The sequence below is a fragment of the Schistocerca nitens genome, chromosome 7, assembly GCF_023898315.1.
Source record: "Schistocerca nitens isolate TAMUIC-IGC-003100 chromosome 7, iqSchNite1.1, whole genome shotgun sequence".
NCBI classification, from domain to species: Eukaryota; Metazoa; Arthropoda; class Insecta; order Orthoptera; family Acrididae; genus Schistocerca; species Schistocerca nitens.
Genome location: NC_064620.1, coordinates 341,075,348 through 341,103,188, shown reverse-complemented (window position 1 = coordinate 341,103,188; position 27,841 = coordinate 341,075,348). Strand labels below are relative to the sequence as shown.

Below are 27,841 nucleotides of genomic sequence, written 5' to 3'. Positions count from 1 at the left end.
CTATAGCAAGAGCCCAAAAAGGAGGCGAAATGCTATCCCCCGCGCATCTCCTCGCGGGGAAGAGGAGAGATTCGTGACATTACCAACAAAAGCAGAGCCATCAATTGTACGTACTGGCAGTACGTCTACTACTGTTCCTGCCACTAACAATGATGGTGATAATAATAAAGTCAATAATTTTTATTTATTTACACGTCAAGTTCCGTAGGACCAAATTGAGGAGCAAATCTCCCAGGTCATGGGAGTGTCAGTACATGAAATTACAACATAAAAGTGATAAAAATAAAATGTTTATGAATCCGAAAAAAAGTCAAGCTATAAGTTTAAGTAAACGCAATCAACAATACAATAATAATCAGCTTAATTTTTCTGGGAACTCCTCGACAGAATAAGAGTGACCCATGAGAAAACTCTTCAGTTTCGATTTGAAAGCGCGTGCATTATTGCTAAGATTTTTGAATGCTTGTAGTAGCTTATTGAAAATGGATGCAGTCGTATAGTGCAGACCTTTCTGCGTAAGAGTTACGGATGTCCGATCCAAATGCAGGTTGGATTTCTGCCGAGTATTAACTGAGTGAAAGCTGCTTATTCTTACGAATAACCTGATACTGTTGACAGGGAACGACAGTAAAGAATATATGTATATATATTGACAGGCCAATGTCGTAGTGCCCAGACTAGTGAACAGGGGTCGACAAGAGGTTCGCGAACTTACACCACTTATTGCCCGAACCAACCGTTTCCGAGCCAAAAATATCCTTTTAGAATGGGAAGAGTTACCTCAAAATATAATACCATACGTATTCGTCGATCGATCACTTACGTCAGAGACCGTTCGAATAGAAAAAAAAAGGTAGCATTAAGTTTCTGAACAAGATCCTGAACTTGGGCTTTCCACGACGATCCGAACACGTAGAAATTTGAACTGTTCAGTTTCACTAATCATATGCCCATTCTGCAAAAAACTCTATCAGTTTATCCTCTCCGTGGGGCCACACTATGAAAGTGTCATCCACGTATCTCCAGAAGACCGTCGGTTTTAATGCTGCTGAGTTGAGGGCCTTCTCTTCAAAATCCTCCATAAACAAATTAGCCACCAGGGGAGAGAGAGGGCTCCCCATAGCGACACCGTCAATTTGTTCGTAATATTGTTCATCAAATAAAAAAATAAGTGGAGGTTAATGCATGCTTAAACAAAGCTGTTATATGATCCTCAAACTTGCTGCTAATGAGATACAGGGAGTCAGCCAGAGGTACTTTGGTGAACGAGACAAGGTCAAAACTAACTAATAAATCTGTGCTATTGAGCTTCAGACCTTTCAACCTACTGATAAAATCCGACGAGTTGCGGATATGATGTTCACATTTACCCACAAACGGTCTCAACAGAGAGGCTCAATATTTTGCCAATGAGTACGTTGGTGCACCTATATTGCTAACTATTGGTCGAAAAGTCAGCACTTTTAAAATCTGCTCCAAACTTGGATTAAGAGTTTCAGTTTCTTCTGAACTGGACGTTCGTAGAACTTTGTGTACCTTGGGAAGGCCATATAATCTGGGGGGCACAGAGCTGTGTCCCTTCAGTTTGTTGGCGACTTCTTTAGGCAGAGAACTGGAGTTCAGAAGCGATGCAGTTTTCCTCTCAACCCGAGATGTGGGGTCCTTGTCAATCTTACGGTATGCAGACTCATCCAGTAAGTTGTGCATCTTCTCAATATAGACGTCTCTCGGAAGCAAAACTGTGGCATTACCCTTGTCTGCAGGAAGGACCAAAGACTGGGAATCATTCCGGAGATTACGGAGTGCAGCTCTCTCAGCTGAGTATAAGTTGCTTTTTTTGTGGACGAGATCTTGTAAGAGTTCGGCACACTTCACGTCTTATTTCTTCGGCGGAATCACCAGGTAACTTTCGGACAGCTTCTTCAATACCTGAGATAAAAGGTGTTAACGGCAGGAGTTTTGGCGTGGGAGCGAATTTCAGACCCTTTTCTAAAACTGACATAGTTCAACCTGTTCCCGTGAGTGGCGCCGTCACAATATGTCTTCAAGATAGCTGCTACACTTGACGTTCGTCAGAAGGAACGCGCTGTCATAGAATTCCTGAGCTGTGAAAATGAGGCAGTGGGAAACATCCACAAGAGATTGAAAAGGTGTATGGAGATGCTGCTGTCGATCGCAGTACAGTTAGTCGGTGGGCAAGCAGGGTACGTGATGAAAGCGGGCACGGCAATATTGAGGATTGTCCTCGCAACGGCAGGCCTCGTACTGCACACACTCCAGACAATGTGCAGAGAGTTAACGAATTGGTGATTGCTGACAGACGCATCACAGTGGACGAATAGTCACGCTACGTTGGGATACGGGAAGGAAGTGTTTGCAGAATACTGAAAGTGTTGGCGTTAAAAAAGGTTTGTGCAAGGTGGGTTCGCAGGATGTTGACAGTGGCTCTAAAAGAAACAAGAAAAACGGTATGCAGCGAACTTTTGGTACAGTACGAGAATGGTGAATTTCTTGGAGGAACTGTGACAGGTGATGAAACATGGCTCCATCATTTTTCACCAGAGACGAAGAGGCAATCAATGGAGTGGCATCATGCAAATTCACCCAAGAAAAAAAATTCAAAACCAAACTTTCTGCTGGAAAAGTTATGGCTACGGTGTTTTTCTATTCCGAAGGACTCTTGCTTGTGGACATCATGCCAAGTGGAACCACCATATTTTCTGATGCATATGTGAGGACACTTTAGGAACTTCAAGCTCGACTGAGTCGTGTTGGATCACATCGGCAAAAGCCGGATGTTTTGCTGTTGCACGACAATGCACGGCCACATGTCAGTCAAAAAACCATGGAAGCGATCACAAAACTCGGATGGACAAGAGTGAAAACCCCGTCTTACCGCCCTGACCTGGCTCCATGTGACTATCATCTCTTTGGGAAACCGAAAGACTCTTTTCATGGAACAAGGTTTGAAGATGATGCCAAACAGTGGCTCCAACGGGTTGGTGTAGAATTTTACCGTGGGGGTATACAGGCGCTGGTTCCAAGATGGCTTAAGGCAGATGAGAGGGATGGAAATTATGTGGAGAAATGAAACTATTGTTCCTAAAGAATGTATCTACACCATGTAAAACTTTCAGACATGCAGAATACAAGATGTATTTTAAAAAAATAGTGTGCATTTCTTTTGGAGTGACCCTCGTATGATGAAAGAGACGAACATCAGAGATGTAACGAACACAGCCATTCATAACCAGTTCCAGGCGCCGTAAGCTTTCGTGAGAAAGCCCTTGCAGGGTAACATCGCTGTAATCAATTATTGGAAATATATGTGTGTATACCAGCGTCTATTTCACATTAAGGGGAAATAGCTTTTTTATGTTTTGTAGGGGACGGAGATATCCTGATGCCATCTTGTACTCGGCAGTTACGCGCTCAGTCCAATTCAGATTGCCGTCCATTACTACGCCTAAAACTCTTTGCGGAGGAATAGAAGTTGATATTGCCCGATTTAAGAGTAAACGTGATAGGGATTCCCTATATTTCGGGCTAATGAGCCTAGAATGACCAGCCAGTACTGCTTGCTTTTTGGGGAGATTGAGCTTACATAAGACGTTCTGTGCCCATTTTGATAGTGCACACAGATCAGACTGAGATTCTCGAAAGCTGCCTTCAGGTTTCTTAGTTTTGCACTTAGATAGAACTGGAGGTAATCAGCGTATGTGTGTTATTTGCAGCGGGACAAAACTGACACATCAATGACATACAGTCAAAAGTCTATAAGACGTTGTAGAAAAATATCCGCTACCAGTCACAATAAAAGGTTGTTTATTCGTCACACGACCGGTTTCGGGCTTGCGCCCATCTTCAGGTGTTTATACATTCATTTACATATTTGTACTGTTGGAGATCACTGTATAAATACAAAAAAATTATTTGCTGGTGACTACACAAATACAAGTGGGACAATTGTAAGTGGTAAGACAGCATTTGACGAAAATATATCTGTACTTACAAAAAGATGAAGCACCACTATTACAGTTATGCAGCCGCTGTAATAATGACGCTGTAATAATGGTGCTTCATCTTTTTGTAAGTACATATATATTTTCGTCAAATGCTGCCTTACCACTTCAAATTGTCCCACTTGTATTTGTGTAGGCACCAGCAAATAATTTTTTTTTATTTATACAGTGATCTCCAACAGTACAAACATGTAAATGAATGTATAAACACCTGAAGATGGGCGCAAGCCCGAAACCGGTCGTGTGACGAATAAACAAACTTTTATTGTGACTGGTAGCGGATATTTTTCTACAACCCCATAAAGGAACAGTCACGGAGTTCGACAGCATCCACTATGGATAAAATTCAAAAGTGTATAAGACCTAATACCGAGCCCTGGGGGACGCCTTATACTACCTGCCTCGTCTGTGATTTTATGGCGCCGGACTTGACGCATTGGCTACGAAGATGGAGATGTGCCCTTCTCTGCCATTGCCCCTCGGGAAGGTGTGACGGCGGCTGGCGCTGAGAAGTGAGGATGTCGGGCAGGGCGCTTGCAGCGGCTGGCAACCGCACATCCCGCCGCCTCAGGCCGCGTCAGCGGATTCCATCGCAGCGCAGCGTCCGCTGTGTGCGGCCGGAGCGGCGGCGGCCCACGGTTCAGCGACCCAGACCGGCGGGGCGGGACGGCGCTGGCTGGAATGCCGCCGCCGCCGCCGCCGCCGCCGCCTCCACTGCGCCTGCGCCGGAAGGTCGCGGCGCGTCCCTCCTACCAACCAGGCGGTCTCAGCTGCTGCCGCCGGTCACTGCAGCTGCGTCTCGCCGGCAGGACTCAACTGCAGTGCTTTGCCCGTGACCAGCAGACTCGAGTGTTGCCGGTACACAGCCTGTTTCATGAGGAATAGCAAATACACTGCGCAACACATTTGAAACCCCACGATTGTCTGTCGTTGCGACGTATAAGTCTGATGTTTGGCTCAAAGGTACCTACAACCTTCCTCTGTACTGGTGCAAAATCATGACGCCCTGCGACGTTACCTTTGGGTTCGGCAACGCTTCAAACAGCAAAGAGTTCCTAGATAACAGAACGAAGCATGTCATTCTCGGTGGAAAGAAGTCTTCCGAAGTAAGAGAGATTTCGCCGGCCGGTGTGGCCGTGCCGTTCTAGGCGCTCCAGTCTGGAACCGCGTGACCGCTGCAGTCGCAGGTTCGAATCCTGCCTCGGGCATGGATGTGTGTGATGTCCTTAGGTTAGTTAGATTTAGGTAGTTCTAAGTTCTAGGGGACTGATGACCTCAGATGTTAAGTCCCATAGTGCTCAGAGCCATTTGAACCATTTTTTAAGAGTGATTTCAGGTGTGCCGCAGGGGAGTCTCGTAGGACCGTTGCTATTCATAATATATATGAATGACCTTGTGGGTAACATCGGAAGTTCACTGAGGCTTTTTCAGATGATGCTTTAGTATATCGAGAGGTTGTAACAGTGGAAAATTGTACTGAAATGCAGGAGGATCTGCAACGAATTGACATATGGTGCAGGGAATGGCAATTGAATTTGAGTGTAGACAAGTGTAATGTGCTGCGAATACATAGAAAGAAAGATCCTTTATCATTCAGCTACAGTATATCAGGTCAGCAACTGGAAGTAGTTAATTCCATAAATTATCTGGGAGTAGGCATTAGGAGTGATTTAAAATGGAATGACCATATAAAATTAATCGTCGGTAAAGCAGATGCCAGACTGATTCATTGGAAGAATCCTAAGGAAATGCAGTCCGAAAACAAAGTAAGTAGGTTACAGTACACTTGTTCGCGCACTGCTTGAATACTGCTCACCGGTGTGGGATCCATACTAGTTAGCGTTGGTAGAAGAGATAGTGAAGATCCAACGGAGAGCAGCGCGCTTCGTTACAGGATCATTTAGTAATCGTGAAAGCGTTTCGGAGATGATAGATAAACTCCAGTGGAAGACTCTGCAAGAGAGACGCTCAGTAGCTCGGTACGGGCTTTTGTTGAAGTTTCGAGAACATACCTTCACCGAGGAGTCAAGCGGGATATTGCTCCCTCTTATGTATATCTCGCGAAGAGGCCATGTGGATAAAATCAGAGAGATTAGAGACCAGACAGAGGCATACCGACAATCTTTCTTACCACGAACAATACGAGACTGGAATAGAAGGAGAACCTCCGCCACACACCGTCAGGTGGCTTGAGGAGTATGGATGCAGATGAAGAAAGTGTCGACACGTGCATAAAAGAGGCCAGCCAGAAGAAGTTCATGTGAGGTGTAAGGTAAGCTGATGTCACATTGGCGCCAAATTTCACCACATTTCTGCCTAACGCCACAATGGACGTGTCACACGAGGGAAAGGTTCTTACACCCACTCTTACCCACATTCAGCCCTTCTTTTGACACCTCTGAGATGGAGGACATAACCGCGACGCCCAGCGTTGAAATAACGCGGTTTACTTATGGATGGAACCCCACGGACGATTTAACACTACGTTAAGGACATTGTGTTCCTGCAACCCCACTGAAACGCATTACAACAATTTTTGCTGTGGTATACAATCTGGGACCACTAGAGATCGTTCAACACCGTGGTCGGAAGCAGAGACTATTTTTTATGCTTTTTCAATCCCCCTTTTTGCACCATCGATTGGCCTGACAACGGTGAACTGCGACATTGACAGATGCAGAAATAAAACTGCAAAGGGTACATGTAATACCACCCACTGCTACAACGCCCTAAGTGCGACCTTTTCATCTTTGTTGAGCACCTTATCAGTGTGCCTGTGCAGAGATAACTTGTGCTTGAGTCCTAAGCGCCTGTAGGCTGGCAACCCCACGACACCAGAGCAGTAGCATAGCCTGCCTGCAGGTGCTTAGGACTTCATCACAAGTTATCTCTGTACAGGCTCACTAATAAAGTGCTCAACAAAGATGAGCAGGTCGCACTGAGGGTGTTGCCGAATTGGGTGTTATTACAGGAACCATTTGCCATTTTATTCCCGTATCTGTCAATGTCGCAGCCCATGATGATCGCACCACAGCAGGACGTGAAAATGAAGGAATGAAAAAGCATAAAAACTCTTTTCTGCTTCCGATCACGTTCAAATTTTGTCGAATGGTTTTGAACGGTCCATAATGGTCCCACCTGTAGGCCACAGTAAAAATGCCTGTTAACGCAACACTTCAAAACGGGTGAGACTATGATTAATGGGGTTGCAGCCTCACAGTATCCTTAGAGTAGGACTGACACGTCTTGGGTATCAGCGGTATCGAAGGTTGTCAAGAACGTCGTGTTGTAGCTCACTGCACTGCAAATTTTCATTTTCGACAGAAAAATAGGTGGGATTTCACACCCCAAGGAAAGGGGTGGTTTCATTGACACCCTTTATGTGAAGCACAGTGGCCTTCCGTCTCCATGCTGAGTGGTGGTGTATCTTGTTTTGCTCGGCCACCCATAAGAAAATGTTGAGCATCGCGGTTCCGACCTCCATCGCAAAGACGTCGAAGGAAGAGACGAAATATGAGTGAGGGAGGGTGTGGCGACCTTCCCATCGTGTAACACGTCTATGTGGTGCTAATGTCACATCGTTAACCTTCCTTACACCTCACCTGAATTTCTGAGCCATGGGACTTTTTCGCACGTGTCGACACCTTGCTGTTCGAAGCGTTGCCGAACCCAAAGGTAACGTCGCAGGGCGCCAAGATTTTGCACCAGTACAGAGGAAGGCTGTAGGTACCTTTGAGCCAAACATCAGACTTAAACGTCACAACAGGAGAGAATCGCGGCGTTTCGAAAAAGTTATCCTGTAATTTTGTTGCGCAGTGTATTTTAGCAGATGACAGTATGGACTAAGTCGAATAAAACATTCCATACGACGTGTGCCCAAGGCGACTGCCCCAGGCGGGGGGAGGGGGGGGGGCAGGAAGTTTCAGAGTTGATTTTCATAGATTCCACCCCCAACTTCAATAAATAATTCTCTTCACAATACTACACGTTGGTGTTCGTTCATCACCAGTCATACTCCCAACTATCTATTCGCCTCTTGAGTTTCCTTTTTTTAGATATCGCCTTCCAGTCATGATCACGAGTACACAAAGCTTATATTTCGTAATAAGTAATCGGAAGTCTCGAGTGAAATAGTAGTGATAACTAGTGTTCCACAAGGAAGCGTTACAGGCTCTCCACGATTCGTAATCAGCGATTTAGGAGAAAATCTGAGCATCCCTTTTAGATTGCTTGCAGATGATGATGCCGTTTACAGAGTAGTAAACTCATCAGAAGATCGTAATCATTTGTAATATTATTCGAAAAAGATGTCTGTATGGTGCGAAAAGTGACAGTTGACCCTAAACATGACATAATTCCACCAGGCTGTGTTTTCAGAAATGGTTCAAATGTCTCTGAGCACTATGGGGCTTAACATCTAAGGTCATCAGTCCCCTAGAATCTAGAAGTACTTAAACCTAACTGACCTAAGGACATCACACACATCCATGCCCGAGGCAGGATTCGAACCTGCGACCGTAGCAGTCACGCGGTTCCGGACTGAAGTGGCCACCGCGGCCGGCTACAACTTATTAGCAGTAAGTTTGAGGAAAAAGTTGTAGCTCTATTTAAACATGTAATAGCGTCAAAATATTTCAGTTTAGTAAGCAGTAGTTTGCAAAGGCGGACGGTGTCGCCAAGGCAAATCTTTTTGTCTTAGGTGGTAGTCCACCATTTTATGGAAGACTCCGAGGAAAAATTACTGGTATCGGCAGCTCTCAAACCTTCCTGCTTCTGGTGGTATGTTTACAGCACGGTGCGCTGATATTTCAGGCTTTGCCCAGTGCCAGGCAGCGGACAACGTACTGACATGTCAACGCACCATCATTAAAATGATACCCTTGAAAATGGACAGTGTCTGAAACTAGTAGTGCAAAAGAAGTAATTTGAAACGCAGTCTCGTGGAATCACCTCATTTTTCAAATTTACTGTGGCTGTGGGTCCTACCCCCAGAAGAAAATAATGATTCTCAATAATAAAAAGTACGTCGTCCCCCACATGAGTATTGAAAGGAATCTGTTAAACGTCGGTTACACAATAAATTACAGAAATTTAAGTGTTAGCGATTCAGCTAAATGCCGAAGGATAACAGTAACGAACAACTTGAACTGGAACGATAACATAGAAAATGTGTGAGGAAGAAGAACAAGAGACTTTATTTTAGGGCAGAACACTCATAAAATACAACAGGTCTGACTAAACTACGCATGTCCGTCCTCATTTGGAATATTGCTGTGCAGTATGGGATCCTTACCAGATCGGATTGATGATGACGTGGGAAAAGTTCAAAGAAGGGCAGCTTGTTTTGTGTTATGACGAAAGAGGGGAGGTAGTATCATGGCTATAACATGAGAACTGTGGTGACAGTCAGTCAAACAAAGGCGTTTCACGTTGTGGCGAGTTGTTCTGAAGAAATTTCAAACACAAACTTTCTGCTAAGAATGCGCCAATACTTTGTCGCTCACTTACGTAGGGAGACATGACCAGCTTAGTAAAATAATAGATATCGGAGATCACACGGAAAGATATAAGTGTTCATTGTTTCCGAAGTGCTATTCCACAGAGCAGTGATAGAGAAATAGCGTGAAAATGGTTCGATGAACGCTCTCCCAAGTACTTCTGTGTGAATAGCAGAGTAGTGATGTAGATATAGACGAAAGATCTAAAGGGGGACGTTGGTGGCCAAGAAACGTGACCGATTCTGCCGATCCATCTGTCGGGGAATGTCAGGTTTAGATGATGTGTCACCTGACAACTAGAACGTGTAGGAGCCTGTCATGCTAGAAGAGCATACCCATTCTTGTAGCCAGTAACGCTGGTAGGTCTCCATAACGGGGAAAGGGGGGGGGGGTCATATAAGACGGCGCGGCAACACAACACGCCCAGTCAACAGATTGTCTATCACATCATATGACGGCACGCCACAGTTGAGAAAGAAACGTTCCTGAAAATCTTTCTCCACTAAGGCATGTGAGTTTCCTGGGAGCCACCCACGACTTTCATTGACACCGTCACGAGTGTAAAGGGCTTGTTCAGGAAACAGTATTAATTGCATTAGTCGACGATTTGCGAGTGGCCTACGACAAAATTCTAAGCGTCTACCTTCATCTCCTTCTCTATGATGATCGAGTGAGGTAGCGCAGTGGTTAGCACACAGGACTCGCATTCGGGTGGACGACGGTTCAAACCCGCTTCCGGCCATGCTGGTTTAGATTTTCCGTGATTTCCCTAAATCGCTTAAGGCAAATGTTGCGATGGTTCTTTCGAAAGGGCACTGCTACATTCCTTCTACATCATTCTATAATCCGAATTTGTGATCCGTCTCTAATGACCTAGTTATCGACAGGACGTTAAACGCTAATCTCCTCCTCCTCCTCCTCCTCCTCCTCCTCCTCCCCCCCTCTCCCCTCTACGATGTTGAATTCGCAATAAATTATAAGGATAGAGGCTGTGCGCACGTAATGGCTGCCATACTCCTGTATGTGTAACATCGATACGAGTAGCAGTTGCACTTGTGCTTTTGGAAGGACTGCGTTATGACTGATGTGTTCTGCTTCATCCACAATCTTTATACGTGATACGACTGCTGGGCATTCCACCGGTCTCTCCCAGCTTTGTCAGAACACGAGGATACACTCTTCGATCTGACACTCTGCTGTTATAAATTTTTTTACCGTATCCACAACAGCCACTAACAGCGTCTGCATTACAGAACCGTGTAAACAAATACCGTATTGCCATACACAGTATTTGTAAAGATGTGCGTCATGCCTAAACGATACATTGCGATTGGCCACCAAATGACAATGTTACGCAAACTTGAATACAACTTCACAACCTGAACTTAAAAAGAGAATGACAATCGATAAATAATCACGTAGCAACCGGAGTACCAACACGCGAATTGAAAACTTATCTCTGTTATGAGCTGTATCTTCTTGTCCAGTAAAACCTGGACACACGTTATGTGGAATCTTGTATTCTAATTAGTCTATAGCCTATAAAATCATTTCCAAAAATATTTACTGTTCCTCCTCAAACGCCTTGCTTAGTTAATATTCAGGGGCACGGATACATCCGCAAGTAGATACAGTCAAAGAATCAGCTCGGATTCGGTTTACACCAGCTTCTCTATTCCCAGACCACATGTTGCAAACAGTGGCAGCAGCTGAAGAGGTATGTTCCGTACTTGTACGCTGAGTTGGCAATACCTGGGCAGAATTGAGGCAAATGGCCAAAGACAGAGACGGATGGCGAGTTCTCCTGGATGCCCTATACCCCCATAGGGCCAAAGGAATTAAGTCAAGTTTATGATGTAAACTGCAGTGTGGGACCTTGCGTTGTCGTGCTCGAATATCCAATTTTGTAAATTGTTTATGAACGTTATAACAGCGGGGATTACAGTTCTTGCCACATACTGCCGAGCATTCAGCATCCTTTCAACAATTACCGAATCAGTCGTGTTGTCCTATCCAGTAGCCTCTCTCACCATAATTTCCATTAGTGATATGGGTCTCAAGAATCACTGCACCCGGTGACATTTCATCAGATTGCCCATGTACAATTAGACGTTGATCGGACTTCTGGAAACAGAAGAGCGTCATGTCCTTGAACACCAGAAATGCCATGTCCCAGTCGACTCTGGTAAGTCTGTGTTTTCTGTGGTTTGGTGTCAGTGGTAAGTGACGTTTGGCAATTCGATATCTGAATCCATCTTCCAGTAATCTCTTCCCAAAATTTCAGCTCTTGTCACCTGTCTATTTGTCAGAACCAGTCGAATGATCCTATGATCTTCTCATGGTGCAGTCCTTCTGGAAGGATACGCCCGTGCCTACTCTTGGTGGTACACTGTTAAGTCCTTCTCGTCACCACTCTTTCTGCAGTCATTACACTAAAGTCGGCTGTCTGTCTGATCTGTCAATTGATGTTCCAACCTTTTGCCAATTGTTTGATCTTTCTCAAATTCCAAGAGATGTTGATAACCTGCAAGTGCACGTCATTTGAAAATGCTGTGCTATCATGTCCATCTGGAAAGTTCCAGTAATGTTAGAAACACCTAACAGCCATGGTGTACGCAATCCATTCTTCATATATAGCAGTGACTTTTGGTCGAGATGTTTATGTTGTGACAGTTTCCATTAGTGTAGTATTCCAAAAGACATTTGACTCTGCACTACATCTTTGATTAATAATCAAGATAAAATCATACTGAATATCTCTCTTGTTCTATTATTCACTCAGTGAATATTTGACTAAAGAACACAGTATCAATATTTGTGTGTCCAGATTCTTCTCCCATATTCATGGATCACTTACAGCCAAATTTGGCACAGAAACAGCAGACCTAACGGTGATAAGTACTGCGGATCTTTTAACATCCTAGCTCTAATAGGATCGAAGATAAGGGCAAAAACGTGTTTCTTCGAGACCCTGGCATACAGGCTGCCCTGCAGAACAGAATGTTTTGTTATAGTAGTATCGGCCTGCTTTATCGACCTACTTCGCACGACAACATGTATGTCCGGAGCAAAGAAATGATTTTTGAGCCAATATATGCAGGGTACCCTGCTGGAGAGGCATGTTGTAGGAGTAGTATCGGCCTACTTTAGTGAACTGTATTGTAGGGCCGTTTAGCATGGCTGGGAACAAGAGGAGGTGGATGGAGCAGGGTATGGACAGAGCAAGGTGAAGGAGGAAATGGACAGAGAGAGGAGATGCATGAGTGGGAGGCGGAGATGGAAAGAGGGAGGGGAAGGAAGATATGGCCAGAAGGAGGGGGAGGAAGTTATGGTGGGAGAGGGGTGGAGAAAACGGACTAAGAGAGAGGGAGGAGGAGGTGAAGTGATAGAGAGTGGAGAGGACGAGATAGATTGAGGTATGATGATGAGTTGACGGACAGAGGGAGGAAGGGGCGGATGCAGATTTGAGGGGCAGTGTTTAGTATAATATGTGTCGAATGCATAGTGGACATAGCTGTAGGGAAAGGGCTAGTAACATAAATATGCGTAATTGCGTCAATTCGGCGAGCGAGATTGTGCAGAAGTTTCTTCAGGTGTGCCATATTCTGATGAATCCACTGCTTGATGATTAGATACCACTTTCCCCTTTTATTTCCAATAGTCCCAGACCGTCTATTTGATATTACAATCTGGTGATGTAGTGAGACCATCGAGTAGTTATTTGACTCTTTGAACAAAGAAAAATATTACTCCGACTGCTTTGCAGATGAGACGTTGCCACTGTGTAAAAGCAGGCCAACCTGTGCAATCCCATGTTTAGAGTGATTGCAGTTTCAGGTGGACAGTCACAACAATATTAATATGCATATGCCGTAGTTTTTAGGCCTAAAACAGGAAACCGATCAAACGAATGGTTCGAATGGCTCTGAGCACTATGAGATTTTACATCTGAGGTCATCAGTCCCCTAGAACGTAGAACTACTTAAACCAGACTAACCTAACGACATCACACACATCCATGCCCGAGGCAGGGTTCGAACCTGCGAACGTAGCGATCGCGCGGTTCCAGACTGAAGCGCCTAGAACCACGCGGCCACACCAGCCGGCCACCAATCAAACGTTTTGTACAATGTTTGACATATATACAATGAGATACACTGAAAATGCCAGGTGCCAAAACAGGTGTGGGTAACTTATAAAAAAACGGTAAACGCGTTTTGTAGAAGGCGTAATTTCAAATGGCAAAGTGGAGTTTTGAAACTTAAGTGTTTTAAAATAAATCAGATACGCGTGAGTTTCCCAACTTACAACTAATATGAGGGTCCAAAATCACCATGCACACTACAGGACCGGTCGGATGGAAAATTAAATAACATGTTAGAACAGGTACATTACAACGGCATATCTTATTCGTTACTTTACATTTCGGAGTCATAACTTCATCAGATTTTTTACCCTAATAACCCATACAAATTAAGAGACGTAGTCTATATTTATATATCTACATCTACATTTATACTCCGCAACGGTGAGTGGCGGAGGGCACTTTACTTGCCACTGTCATTACCTCCCTTTCCTGTTCCGTCGCGTATGGTTCGCGGGAAGAACGCCTCCGTGCGCGCTCGAATCTCTCTAATTTTACATTCGTGATCCCATCGGTAGGTATAAGTAGGGGGAAGCAATATATTCGATACCTCATCCAGAAACGCTCCCTGTCGAAACCTGGACAGCAAGCGACACCGCGATGCAGAGCGCCTCTCCTGCAGAGTCTGCCACTTGAGTTTGCTAAACATCTCCGTAAAGCTATCACGCTTACCAAATAACCCTGTGACGAAACGCGCCGCTTTTCTTTGGATCTTCTCTATCTGCTCTGTCAACCGGATCTGGTACGGATCCCACACTGATGAGCAATACTCAAGTACAGATCGAACGAGTGTTTTGTAAGCCACCTCCTTTGTTGATGGACTACATTTTCTAAGGACTCTCCCAATGAATCTCAACCTGGCACCCGTCTTACCAACAATTAATTTTATATCATCATTCCACTTCAAATCGTTCCGTACGCGTACTCCCAGATATTTTACAGAAGTAACTGCTACCAGTGTTTGTTCCGCTATCGTATAATCATACAATAAAGGATACTTCTTTCTATGTATTCGGAATACATTACATTTGTCTATGTTAAGGGACAGTTGCCACTCCCTGCACCAAGTGCCTATCCGCTGCAGATCTTCCTGCATTTCGCTGCAATTTTCTAATGCTGCGCCGGCCGCTGGTGGCCGAGCGGTTCTGGCGCTACAGTCTGGAACCGCGCGACCGCTACGGTCGCAGGTTAGAATCCTGCCTCGGGCATGGATGTGTGTGTTGTCCTTAGGTTAGTTAGGTTTAAGTAGTTCTAAGTTCTAGGGGACTTACGACCTCAGCAGTTGAGTCCCAGAGTGCTCAGAGCCATTTGAACCATTTTTTTTTTTTTTTCTAATGCTGCAACTTCTCTGTATACCTACAGCTTCATCCGGGAAAAACATGGAACTTCCGACACTATCTACTAGGTCATTTATATATAGTAAAAAGCAATGGTCCCATAACACTCCCCTGTGGCACTTCTGTAGACGTCTCTCCATTGAGAACAACATGCTGTGGCGACAGTACGGAACTGTATCGAACGCCTTCCGGAAATCAAGGAAAATGGCATCTACCTGGGAGCCTGTATCTAATATTTCCTGGGCCTTATGAACAAATAAAGCGAGTTGGGTCTCACACGATCGCTGTTTCCGGAATCCATGTTGATTCCTACTGAGTAGATTCTGGGTTTCCAGAAATGTCATGATACGCGAGCAAAAAACGTGTTCTAAAATTCTACAGGCAAGTAGAAAATGAGACCACCTTGTAATTTGCATTGGTCTGGAAAGAAGTCAGCCTGTATCATGAGCCTGTGCTAGTTTTTGCCCCCTCCCCCTGTTCCCGCAGCTCGGTTATCTCGCAGCCAGTTAACTGCGCCGCCACGGCGGAAAAGTGTGCAGCGCGGCGTTGGTACGCTGGCGGGGTTTGGGGTGTCACTGGCGGCCCTGAGGCCGGGGGGGGGAGGGGGGGGGAAAGGGGAGGTGCGCTTCCGGCCGTACCTCAGGGCGCTATCTGTGCGCCCGTTATCTGCCAGGAAGCGACCCGCCCCCTCCCCTCCACCCACCCCGCCGCCGTCCAACCAGCACAGCAAGCCACTCTATTGTCAATGGCTGCAGCCACGCCGGTACTTCCCCGTAATGACGTCAACAGCTCTCCAGCTATAATAGTTGCTACCGAGAATGAGCCCCAGTAAAAAAAGGGCTACGTCAATGCCTACCTGGAGTTTTGCCGTTACCGCTCAGTAGAGAAATTTATTGACAGTGAAAACTGACTAAACATTCCACGGTGGCAGACTTTTCCGCTGAGTTTTCATCATCTCCGTTCCGTGAGGACCGTGCTGTCGAACGTTAACGTCGAGCGTGCCAAGTTCAACGTTCTGCTGAACACTCAGGAACGATGCGACTTGAGCATACGGTACGTGGGCCCCAACGTGGTATACGCGATCGCAACGCACTCCAGTGACAATTGAGGGATGTTTCTAGTACGTAAATCACACTGTTTACTCAAAGGGCGCGCGTAAAATTCCCGCGTTTGCTCTATTAAAACGCACATTTCTTCCATCGTCCACGAAAAGGAAAGTACCATGTCCAATCAACAAGGACACATGCTTATAAAAGTTCCATTGCAAATAGTGCGTTACAAATTTGGAATACTTCTCCGCATAAGATAAACATTATTTCATCATTCCCAAATTTTAGTAAAACCCCCAAGGTCAGTGTTACTTGATCACTGTTCCTACCCGGTAGCAGAATCTTTGCGACATGTAAATTACGAAGCGTAAAAGAAGAAGGAGCAAAATATCTTTATACAAGTAGCGCAAGCTGTCCTGTACATTAAGCCAATCGGACAAAGTCACCCCTCAAAAAAAGGTGAAATTGTATTTACATAACATCGAATATTATAGTCTATACTTATATTAAACTAATAATAAAGTATCAGAACCTAATAAAAACGCGAATGTTAAGACAAAAAAAATTGGTTGTGTCAGGACGCGAACCACTGCCCCAACAAAAAAAACTCAGCATAGGACAGTAACGCTATTCATTACGCTAAATCAACATCAGGCCTTTCGTATATAATCACAGTATCTTACCGCTTGCTAAAAACCTTAATCGTAGATATGTTGCTAACTAAAATTTAATTATAACAGCCGGCCGCAGTGGTCTCGCGGTTCTAGGCGCGCAGTCCGGAACCGCGCGACTGCTACGGTCGCAGGTTCGAATCCTGCCTCGGGCATGGTTGTGTGTGATGTCCTTAGGTTAGTCAGGTTTAAGTAGTTCTAAGTTCTAGGGTACTGATGACCACAGCTGTTAAGTCCCATAGTGCTCAGAGCCATTTTTTGCTACAATCCGACCTTTATCAAAGTCGGAAACGTGATGGTACGCATTTCTCCTGCTTACACCAGGCATCACAACAACGTTTCACCAGGCAACGCCGGTCAACTGCTGTTGGTGAATGAGAAATCGGTTGGAAACTTTCCTCATGGCAGCACGTTGTAGGTGTCGCCACCGGCGCCAACCATGTGTGAATGCTCTGAAAAGCTAATCATGTGCATATCACAGCATCTTCTTCGTGTCGGTTAAATTTCGCGTCTGTAGCACGTCATCTTCGTGGTGTAGCAATTTTAATGGCCGGTAGTGTAATTGCCACTATTTAAGTTCCAACCCTCGTAATATGTCGCGAGACTCTTCTTGGAACGCATAGAGTTATTGTAGAAAGAAACAAATTCTATATTGTAGACCACTCGGGATGCTCGACGAAGGGAAAGGCGTCTGGCAATCAACTGCCGTGTTGGGATTTATAACCCAACAAGACATCAGCATCATTATATATTTGAAATTCGCTGTGCCACGATTCAGAGCCCCGTGGAGCAGTTGGCTATCGTGGTGGTATACAGCGAGAATCGGCCAGCAGATGGCCGGGAGGAGGGCCAGTGATTTCTCGGCGCTCGGCTTTCGGGGAAAATCCTGGAGCAGTGTCCGTGTCAGCCAGCAGGCGCTGACTCACTCCGTCCCTGCATCTCCTGAGTCATGCCAGGCCGCCGCGCCGCCTGTTGCTCACCCAGATCGCCTCCCTGTGGGGCGCTACCTCGTCCGTGGCTCGACTCCTCCTTATCTCACATTTCCCCCTCCTCCTCCTCGTATTTCTCTATAGTAACTTCCTCTTCCTATTTTTTCTCTACCTAGTATTGTTGAAGAGTGACAACTTCATCCTGTCACCTCGATTAACGAAGCCAGTCGCTACCCTGAATAATGCATAAATACGAAACTCGAAATCTAAATATTTACGTGAAAACGTTTACGTGCCACAGTGACCACATTAGTACACATTTGAAGTGACGTAGGCTATCCAAGCACGACTGATGTTTAATGCACTAGGATTAAAAATAAATAAATAAATTGTAAAACATGTTTCGAAGAACAACTCGCGTCCGGCCATCCTGATTTCGTTTTTCCGTGATTTTCCTAAATCGATTAGAAAGGAGACGGCCAAGTCCCCCCCCCCCCCCCTCCTTTCTTAATCCGAGTTTCTGCTCCGTCTCTAATGACCTCGTTGCCTACTGGACGTTAAACACTGATCTCCTCCTCCTCCTCTTGCAAGAACAAATTGAGGGCAGTAACCAACGCCTGGAAACGTCATTCAACGATGCTACCAACCAGTTTCATTATATGGTTTCATGTACGAACGGTTTCGTGCGTCGGGGCTCAGTTCGAAGCGGGGCTCATCACTGAAGACAGTGCTGCTCTAGTCAGTGGGATTCCAGGCCAAACACGTGTTTGGAGACGCTCCGGACAGCGCTGGGATACCAAACGTGACTGTCGCGCGCCATACGGCCCGACAACCAGGAGTAAGTTCTCGGGTGCCACTTCTTTTCATCGCAAGACTCTTTGGTTGTCATCCGCGGCACCCTTACAGCGCAATGGTGCGTCGACGATATTCTATGCCCCGTTTTGTTGCCCTTCATGACAAGGCATCATCAGCTTACATTTCAGAAAGGTAACGGTCGCCCGCATGCGGCGAGAGTTTCTTCTGCTTGTCTTCGTCCCTCCCAAACCCCACCTTGGCCAGCAAGGTCGCCGGATCTCTCCAAATTGAGAACGTTTGGAGCATTATGGCACTGCCCTCCAACCAGCTCGGGATTTTGACTATCTAACGCTTCATTTGGACAGGATTTGGCACGATATCCCTCAGGATTACGTCCAACAACTCTATCAGTCAATACAAAGCCGAATAATGCTTGCATAAGGGCCAGAGATGGACCAACACATTATTGACTCGCTCAATTTGTGAAGCTCTTTTACAGTCTGGAACCGTGCCACCGCTACGGTCGCAGGTTCGAATCCTGCCTCGGGCATGGATGTGTGTGATGTCCTTAGGTTAGTAAGGTTTAAGTAATTCTAAGTTCTAGGGGACTGATGACCTCAGAAGTTAAGTCCCATAGTGCTCAGAGCCATTTTGTGAAGCCCTTTCTTTTGAGTAAATCATCAAATAGTAATCATTTCTTTGTCTGTACATGTATATCTAGCTACCGATTTCCATTCCCTTCGGATAATTCCCGCGAGGATAGACTGACCGTTTTTGAGGTCGTGGAACGATTTAGAGGTTTTGCCTGGGTGCTGTCTTTGAGCGTCGCCACGTAGCATCGAGTGCTACTGCGTCCCGCTAGAGAGCGGAGCAGGCTTCTCCTGCCGGAGTTACGAGCGCTCTGTCCGATCTCGGGCGCTCAGTGTGTTCCTGGAAGCTGCTCGGACTCTTTTAACTGACAGCCGGGTTTCTAGTGTGCCATCGCATATAGTAGCGTTTGGAGGCGAATAGTGTTGTACTGTTTCTCTTGTATCAACTTGAGGCACCATGTGATATTGCAACTGAGGAAACCGCAGCCCGATCATCTTGTAGTCTGAAGGGTCAGGTTGGTCGCACGCTGACGGCAGGTTTAAAAGCGATCCTGGCGACCGTTAGGGCATCTGGCCACATTGTTTGCGGTAGAGTTCTAATTGCTTCTCTCCAGTACCACCCGCAGTCTAGTATTCGAAGTGTCTCTCACAGGAATTCCTACGGGCTCTTTTTCATTAATCTTCTCCCAGACAATCCAGCAGCATATTCTCATGTTCTGTTGGACAAACTTCTCTTTGTGGAAAAGCTGCCTGATTCAGTTAGCACTATTTATCATACCGTATAATGCAGACTTTGGCCAGATATCTTGTATTATTTTAGTCTGTCTGGGCCCTTTACAACAATTAATATCGAAAAGAAGCTTCGATCTACACATTTCTTATCTGATGTATAAGCGCCCCTTTCAGTGTTATTATATATGGATATGCGAACATCGTTTGTAGTTTAATCCAGTTGCCTGTCATATCACAATTTTTTTTTAACAATTTTGTTTGAGTCTGTTCCTTATCCCGTTACGTATAGAAGTACGAGGGTCGTTCGATAGTAGTGCAGCACTTTTATATTTTTTGAGATAGTATGGCTTTAAACTAAATTATCCAACATGTTATCTAAGCCGTATCAACAGTAAGTGCAGATGAGTAATTCGTTACCACAATGAATACAACGCTAATTACAGAATGTAGCTGACGTCAGAGAGTAGGACACATTATTTTAATATTATTTATTTCTCACATGGATATACGTATACAATTGACACAAAATTTACGCAATAAAATACAAAAGGTATATGCAAGAGCTCTGGTGTCAATGATATTAGGAGAGCCTATCCATTGCAGTGTTTTTGGAGAAGCATTGATATCCTTCCAGTCGTCGCTGAAACATGTCTTGGGACATTCCTCTACAATGTAGTCAATGGTCTGCTCCGCATAGCTTCACAGTCTCACAATGGGGAGTCTGAGAGACCCCATTTGTTCATGAAGGAGTTGCTTCTTCCGTGACAACACCGAATTCTGTTCAGTTGACATCAGGTTCTTCTAAGCCGTTGCAAACCTGATATACGTGTGGGATCTTTGTGGCCATGACGACGAATGATGGTGGTGTTTTTTCATGTCTCCTTCCACACATCTTCAGTCTTGACCTTTTCGATGTCAGGAGCTGTCCAGTATGGTTTACTTGACTCGAAGCACATGCTGGATGGACTGATCATAATTCCTGGACAGGTAGCCTTCGGGAAAACTGTAAGTTATTAATCTTTTTCTCATTGACTGGGTCACTACCTCTTTGAAGTGCGCTCGAGCAATGCTGTTGAGAGCAGCCGACGCTCATAGTAGCGTCGAAACCAGGTCAATTTTGACTTAATATTTGTGACCGAGGGCTTATTTGTTACAATATAATTCTCTAGAAGTTCTGGATCGTTGTCGACTCCATTGAGCAATTCCTGAACGATGTCTACGCGTCGTCATTTTTGATTGAAATTCAACGCCGGCCGGAGTGGCCATGCGGTTCTAGGCGCTACAGTCTGGAACGGAGCGACCGCTACGGTCGCAGTTTCGAATCCTGCCTCGGGCATAGATGTGTGTGATGGCCTTAGGTTAGTTAGGTTTAATTAGTTCTAAGTTCTAGGCGACTGATGACCTCAGAAGTTAAGTCGCTCAGAGCTTTTTTTTTTTTTAAATTCGACGATTTCGAAACAAACTGTGCTACTACACGTGTCATGCCCAAAACATCCGAAAAAATTGCTTGGTATAAGCCAAAGGATATACCAATGTCATCAGCAACCAGCAACCTCTCTGACGGTGATTCGGCGATTTTCCAGAATCATTTTCTTTACTTGATACCATTTTTTCAAGCATCTTTTTTTGAAAGTAAAAATTAGCCGAGCAGCCGAAAAGAGGTGTAATATTTTCGACTGTCAACTATAAATTAAATATTCAAAACAATTGTAAATGCAAACGTACATCACAAATATTTGCACCAACAAGATAAAAAAAATTGATAATCGGATGTATAAATTCCGTGTAATTAAAGGATTCCCGTTACTTTTTTGATCACACCTCGTGTGGCTGCAGTAATGCCCCCTATATATTTCTCTGGGGCACAGATTATCGGTATTGGGAGATATCACGTTCCCAGTTTCCTTCGTTCCCGGGTTCGATTCCCGGCGGGGTCAGGGATTTTCTCTGCCTCGTGATGGCTGGGTGTTGTGTGCTGTCCTTAGGTTAGTTAGGTTTAAGTAGTTCTAAGTTCTAGGGGACTTATGACCACAGCAGTTGAGTCCCATAGTGCTCAGAGCCATTTGAACCATTTGAACCAGTTTCCTTCAGATAATGTAAAGTTAGCGGGCGACGGACGACAGCTTTCCGTGTACGTAAGGTTCCTCGAATCAGACGTCAGCACAGTACCCAGCAGATATCGCCGTCATATCGCGTAAGAAATGCGAGGCACACCGCAACGCCGTTGTCGCAGAGAGACTGTAAAGGCCTTTTGTGTGCGCCGGATGGCGGCGCGGCCCGTTACTGGAGAGCGCGTTCGCCGTAGCCGCGGCGGGCGTGCGCGCTAGCGGAAACGGCTTCGATAACTGTGCACAGGCAGGCGGGCTCTCTGGCTCATTCATCCGGGCAGCGAGCGACGCCGCGCTCCGTGGACACTTGCCAAGCACGTAGCGAACCGGAATTAGCTGCCACAGCGGCGAACACGCTACAGTGTTGCTGGCACATCTGACGCCCAGTAGCACGCTGTGTGTCGCTGTAAAGTGCGCCCTCAGCACCGATTTACGGAGCTGATGGGTCCTTTCGTACGGAGCGGGTGAGGTGTGTGTGTGTGTGTGTGTGTGAGAGAGAGAGAGAGAGAGAGAGAGAGAGAGAGAGAGAGAGAGAGAGAGAGGGGGGGAGGCGGGGGAGGGGTGTGGATTTTGGGCGCTTACTAGCGGGCGCCCTTGCTAAAATAGTTCGCGGCTAATGTGGTTGAAGCAGTAGGCTGGTGCGTTAAGTTCGTAGCGTTTTTGTTTCACAAGTTGGTATTCCACTTGTTGTGGGTTTATTTATCGATTGTCATCTTTTATTTGTAGCTCCCTATTGCTATTTGAGTTTAGATAGTCTTAATTTTTCTATAAATCCGCCAGGGTAGCCGAGAGCGCTAACGCGCTGCTTCCTGGACTCGGGTAGGTGCGCCGGCCCCGGACAACACCGACTCAAAGGAAGGCCTCGGCGCTTGTTGGTGACGTCACGTCAGCTAGGCACGGCGAACGCCAGGTCTGTTGCAGGCAGAAACGCCTAGGCGTGCTTATCACTATAAATCTCCTATTTTTGGACAAAATGTTTGGTATTGTTTTGGATTCTGCAGTTTTATTTAGATGAGAGATTTTCTTACTGCCGTAAAGCTACAAATGAAGATCATAGTTCTGTATTACTGAATCCTGTCGAAACAAACGTAGATCAATATGAAAAGATGCCTTGCCCCATTGCAAGCTTCGGAAATTTTACATTTGAGTAACTATATTTACTTGACCCATTTTGTTATCGAAACTTACCCCAACCCCCTTACAACGAACTCGTTTCTTTTATTTATTTATTTATTTTCGTTTGACATCGTCACTGGAAATGTGAACTAATTTATATATGTAAATCTCCAACTGTTGCCAGTCATTAGATTACTGTCGTTTTCAACGAAAAGAATTTTAAACAGGAAACAAAATAGCTTCATACATCGAAAATACTGCTGAGCTTAAACTTTTTTAAACATGCACATTAGAAAAGATAAATATTCCCCTCTTGCAACTGAAAGGAGAAACTTTATAAGATAAAAAAAATTTATTTGATATAAACAGGTATCTCTCTTTTGCCCCTTCTTCTGTCCCCCACCCCATCCCCAAACGTGTACAATCGCAAGATATTTCATTAACATTCAGTGCTCCTCACCCCATAGTCAACCAAGATACCTAAAGAAGAGCACCAATATGTTCACAGTTTCTTGTAAAAGCAACCCAGTACAAACGTAACTTCCTCAGATTTACAAATAAGGTAAAGAAGCACGAATTCTGTTGCTGCTGGACCATGAAGTTGTTTTTGTATGTCAATCCTTAAAACAGGTGGAAATTTAATTGATTGCAGAAATCTCTCAGAACAATGTGTGTTGGTCAACTACCGCCAATACTTTCACATTTTCCTGTGTCAGAGAGGGAGACACCACCATTATGAGTATGCCTGCAACAGACCTGGCGTTGGCCGTGCCTAGCTGACGTGACGTCACGAACAAGCGCTGAGGCCTTCCTTTGAGTCGGTGTTGCCCCGGATCGAATCCGCCCGGCGGATTAACGACGAGGGCCGGTGTGCCGGCCGGCCTGGATGTGGTTTTTAGGCGGTTTTCCACATCTCGCTAGATGAATACCAGGCTGGTCCCCACGTTCCGCCTCAGTTACACGCGTCACAGACATTTGAAACACGTCCGCACTATTTCACGATTTACACTCGACGCAGACAGTTGCGGTACACTGATTCCGTCCTGGGGGGTACGGGGTGGCGGCAGGAAGGGCATCCGGCCATCCCTAACACTAACCTTGCCAAATCCGTTGTAACCAGGCCGACCCTGCAATCGCTACGGGACTATGGCGTAAGCGAAAGAAGAAGTAGTCTTATTTTTGCTAGAAACTTTCTAAAGCCAGGATCACGTAAATATTTATTTTAAACAACCGGTTTCGACGGACTTTGCTGTCATCTTCAGGTCTTAAAAAATCTCTTTGTTACGAAAGGTGTTCATTTTAAGTTGCACCCCACGCTAAGTTGTCACGTACATAAATGAACACATTTCGGGATTAGCCGAACGGTCCAAGGCGCTGCAATCATGGCCTGTGCGGCTGGACCCAACGGAGGTCGAGTCCTCCCTCGGGAATGGGTGTGTGAGATTGTCAAAATGGTTCAGACGGTTCTGAGCACTATGCGACTTAGCTTCTGAGGTCATCAGTCGCCTAGAACTTAGAACTAATTAAACCTAACTAAACTAAGGACATCACACACCTCCATGCCCGATGCAGGATTCGAACCTGCGACCGTAGCGGTCGCTCGATTCCAGACTTCAGCGCCTAGAACCGCACGGCCACTCCGGCCGGCTGTGTGTTTGTCCTTAGGATAATTTAGGTTAAGTAGTGTGTAAGCTTAGGGACTGATGACCTTATCAGTTAAGTCCTATAAGATTTCACATACATTTGAACAATTTTTGAACAAATTTCATAACAAAAATATTTTTTAAAACCAGGAGATGACGGCAAAGTCTGTCGAAACCGGCTGTTTTAAATGAAGAAATATTTATGCGATCTTGGCTTTAGAAAGTTTTTAACAAAATTACAAAATTCACACTGTAATTTTGTCATCTGGGCATAGAGGAGCTGTGAACGCTAGAGACGGAGTAGCAAGTGCAGAAATAGGAACATTTCCGACATATTGTTGTGTTTGAGTTAAATAGAGGGGTGACGGCATTCGCGTCTTGTATGGTTGTAATGTCATTTGACAGAACACGGCAAGAAAATGTTTTCTCGTTTTAAGGAGAATTGCTTTGACATTAGTAACTGTTCACTTTTGATAAAGATCGTTTAAAAGCATCAGTCCACAGCCATCCACGTCAATGTAACTCGAGAACTGGAGAATGTGATGAAATGTGATCATTCCGCTATCATGTAAAATTTACATGCTATGGAGAAGATACAAAAATCGGGTGGTCATATGTGTATCTCTGCTTGTTGTCATCAGTTGGCTCGTGAACAACACCGACCATTCCCATCCTCTATCGTTACTGGTGACGAGAAATGATATATTTGTGCTAATACAAGGAAAAGAAAAGAATGGTTCAATCCAAACAACGCAGCATCTCCTCGTACTAAGACGTGCGTCCATCCTCAAAAGATAATGTTATGCATCTGGTGGGACAGCGGCTGTGTGGGTACTATGAATTTCTTCCCCGAGGTGTAACCATCACTGCTGACATTTACGATCAACTTGTGAGACGTCTTGCAGACTCGATCCAAGAACAACGACCTGGAACACAGCGTAAAGAGGTGCTACTTCACGATAACGCCCGCTTGCATTCTCCTATACTGACAGAAAACACTGTACTGGAGTTGGATTGAGATGTCATTCCGCACCCACCTTATTCACCTGATCTTGCGCCCTCGGATTTTCACAATTTGCGCTGTCTATCGAACACCCTTCAAGGAACTTCCTTTATGGATGAAACTGCTCCGAACATGGCTAGGTGAATTCTTCCCCTCAAAACCTCAAGAGTTCTGCGGTCGCGGAATCGAAAAATTACCCCAGATTTGGCAGACTGTTGTAAATAGTGAAGCAAAATACATTATTGATGACTAAAGTCCGTTACGAGTGTTTATTAAATTTACAAAAATGGTTCAAATGGCTCTGAGTTCTATGGGACTTAACATCTTAGGTCATCAGTCCCCTAGAACTTAGAACTACTTAAACCTAACTAACCTAGGGACATCACACACATCCATGCCCGAGGCAGGATTCGAACCTGCGACCGTAGAGGTCGCGCGGTTCCAGGTTGTAGCGCCTAGAACCGCTCGGCCACTCTGACCAGCTTAAATTTACAGAAAAAAGCTACGAACTTATGCACCAACTCATAAAAATGCTTTCACTTACATTCGCCTACCCACATACCCAGTCAGGAAGAATGAAAAATTTTGTCACTGTCAAATATAATTAAACTTCTGCTGCTTGAGAGGCCCCATAAAAAATGTGGGATGGCAGGACAGTGAAACTTTGCGGAAACATTTCTAAGGACATGCGGAAGAGAAAGACCGAATAAAGACGGAAAGGAACACACTTTAATTTTCGCGTGAGAGGGTAACATTTATTAAATTCCAGGTTACAGACGTTGCTCAGTGTCAAGACTATCTGCATCGACGACGTCGTGGAACCGCACTAGAAATGGCGGTACTGCTGCCCCAAACAACGGTGGACCATGAAATGCTGAACTGTCCTGTCACATGTGTAATGTGAACGCTCACTTCCGCGGCCGTTGACACAGTCAGTAAAATTCTTCTGGTCTGGGACCGCATTGTCAACTATAAAATTCCGACGTTTCTGCGACTATTGTAAGACGCCTTCCTCAGGATGTATTGCTAATACAGTCCGTTAATTCGAACTTCCGAATCACAGACTTCAACCCCGGTTCGAGAAGAGGACCTGTCTGTATTCGCTTAATGCGTCGATATTCGCGAAGAGCTGTTGTTTCGATAAAATAGCTTCATGAGTAAAGCCCTGCTCACATTGTCCAGACGCATGCTGACTGCCTGCAACTGTAATGCAAGTTGCCTCGGACGAAGCGGTGAAAGAAGCGATGCGTTCTTGGCTCGCAGTTTAACCGAGAACCTTCTTTTATGAGGGCATCAGAAAGCTTGTACAACGATGGACCAAGTGCGTTGAAATGCAAGGAGACTATGTCGAAAAATGATGTTCTTGTATGTTTCCTAGTTGATTACAATAAAATTTTGTAACTACTTCGCTGATAATAAGGCAAGGGGCCTACCCTACGATCAGTCGCTTTTCATGGGGCGCCGGAAGCGCTGGCCGAGCGGTTCTAGGCACTTCAGTCCGGGACCACGCGGCTACTACGGTCGCAGGTTCGAATCCTGCCTCGGGCATGGATGTGTGTGATGTCCTTAGGTTAGTTAGGTTTAAGTAGCTCCAAGTCTAGGGAACTGATGATCTCAGATGTTAAGTCCCACGGTGCTCAGAGCCTTGTTATTTTTTTTTTTGTTTTTTTTTTCCATGGGGCGCTTCTCAAGTAGCGAAATTTTAATTACAACCACCCTGTAAGTTTTAACAATAACAAAATTACAGATTTTTCGTTCGTCCTGAGTGGATGAGGTAATGAGAGAGGAAATGGGAGAGTGTGACTGTAAATTTAATTCACGTTATTGTCTTGGCATTTGTAGTTTGACGGTAATGATAGTGATTTAACCATCACATGAAAAAATAAATGTAAGTAAGTATTTTTACGTTTGTTTGCAAGTATATGTCTAGTACACTCTAAATTCCCCGCACCAACAGTACAACAGCATGCCTGTAGAGAGGGAGGGGAAAAAGAGCAGGCTGTTGATGAGTTGAAGTGTCGTGCTGTAATTAGCTTTCCCCAGCAGCGGGAATACGACAGCTGTGTCAGGGCGATCCAGACGGTAAAGAAGTCATCTAGATTGGCTTGACGCAGCTGTTACATTCCCGCTGTTGGCGAAAACTAGTTATAGCACGACAGTCGAGCTCATCGATGCGCTGCGCTGTTTTGTTTTGGCAGTACTGT

General features: G+C 45.2%; 1 protein-coding gene across 1 annotated transcript in view; it reads left to right on the top strand.

Moving 5' to 3' along the window:
- Nucleotides 1-27,841, top strand: part of LOC126194863 (histone acetyltransferase KAT7) — a 603,999-nt gene that overhangs the window by 512,697 nt on the left and 63,461 nt on the right. The window lies entirely within an intron of this gene.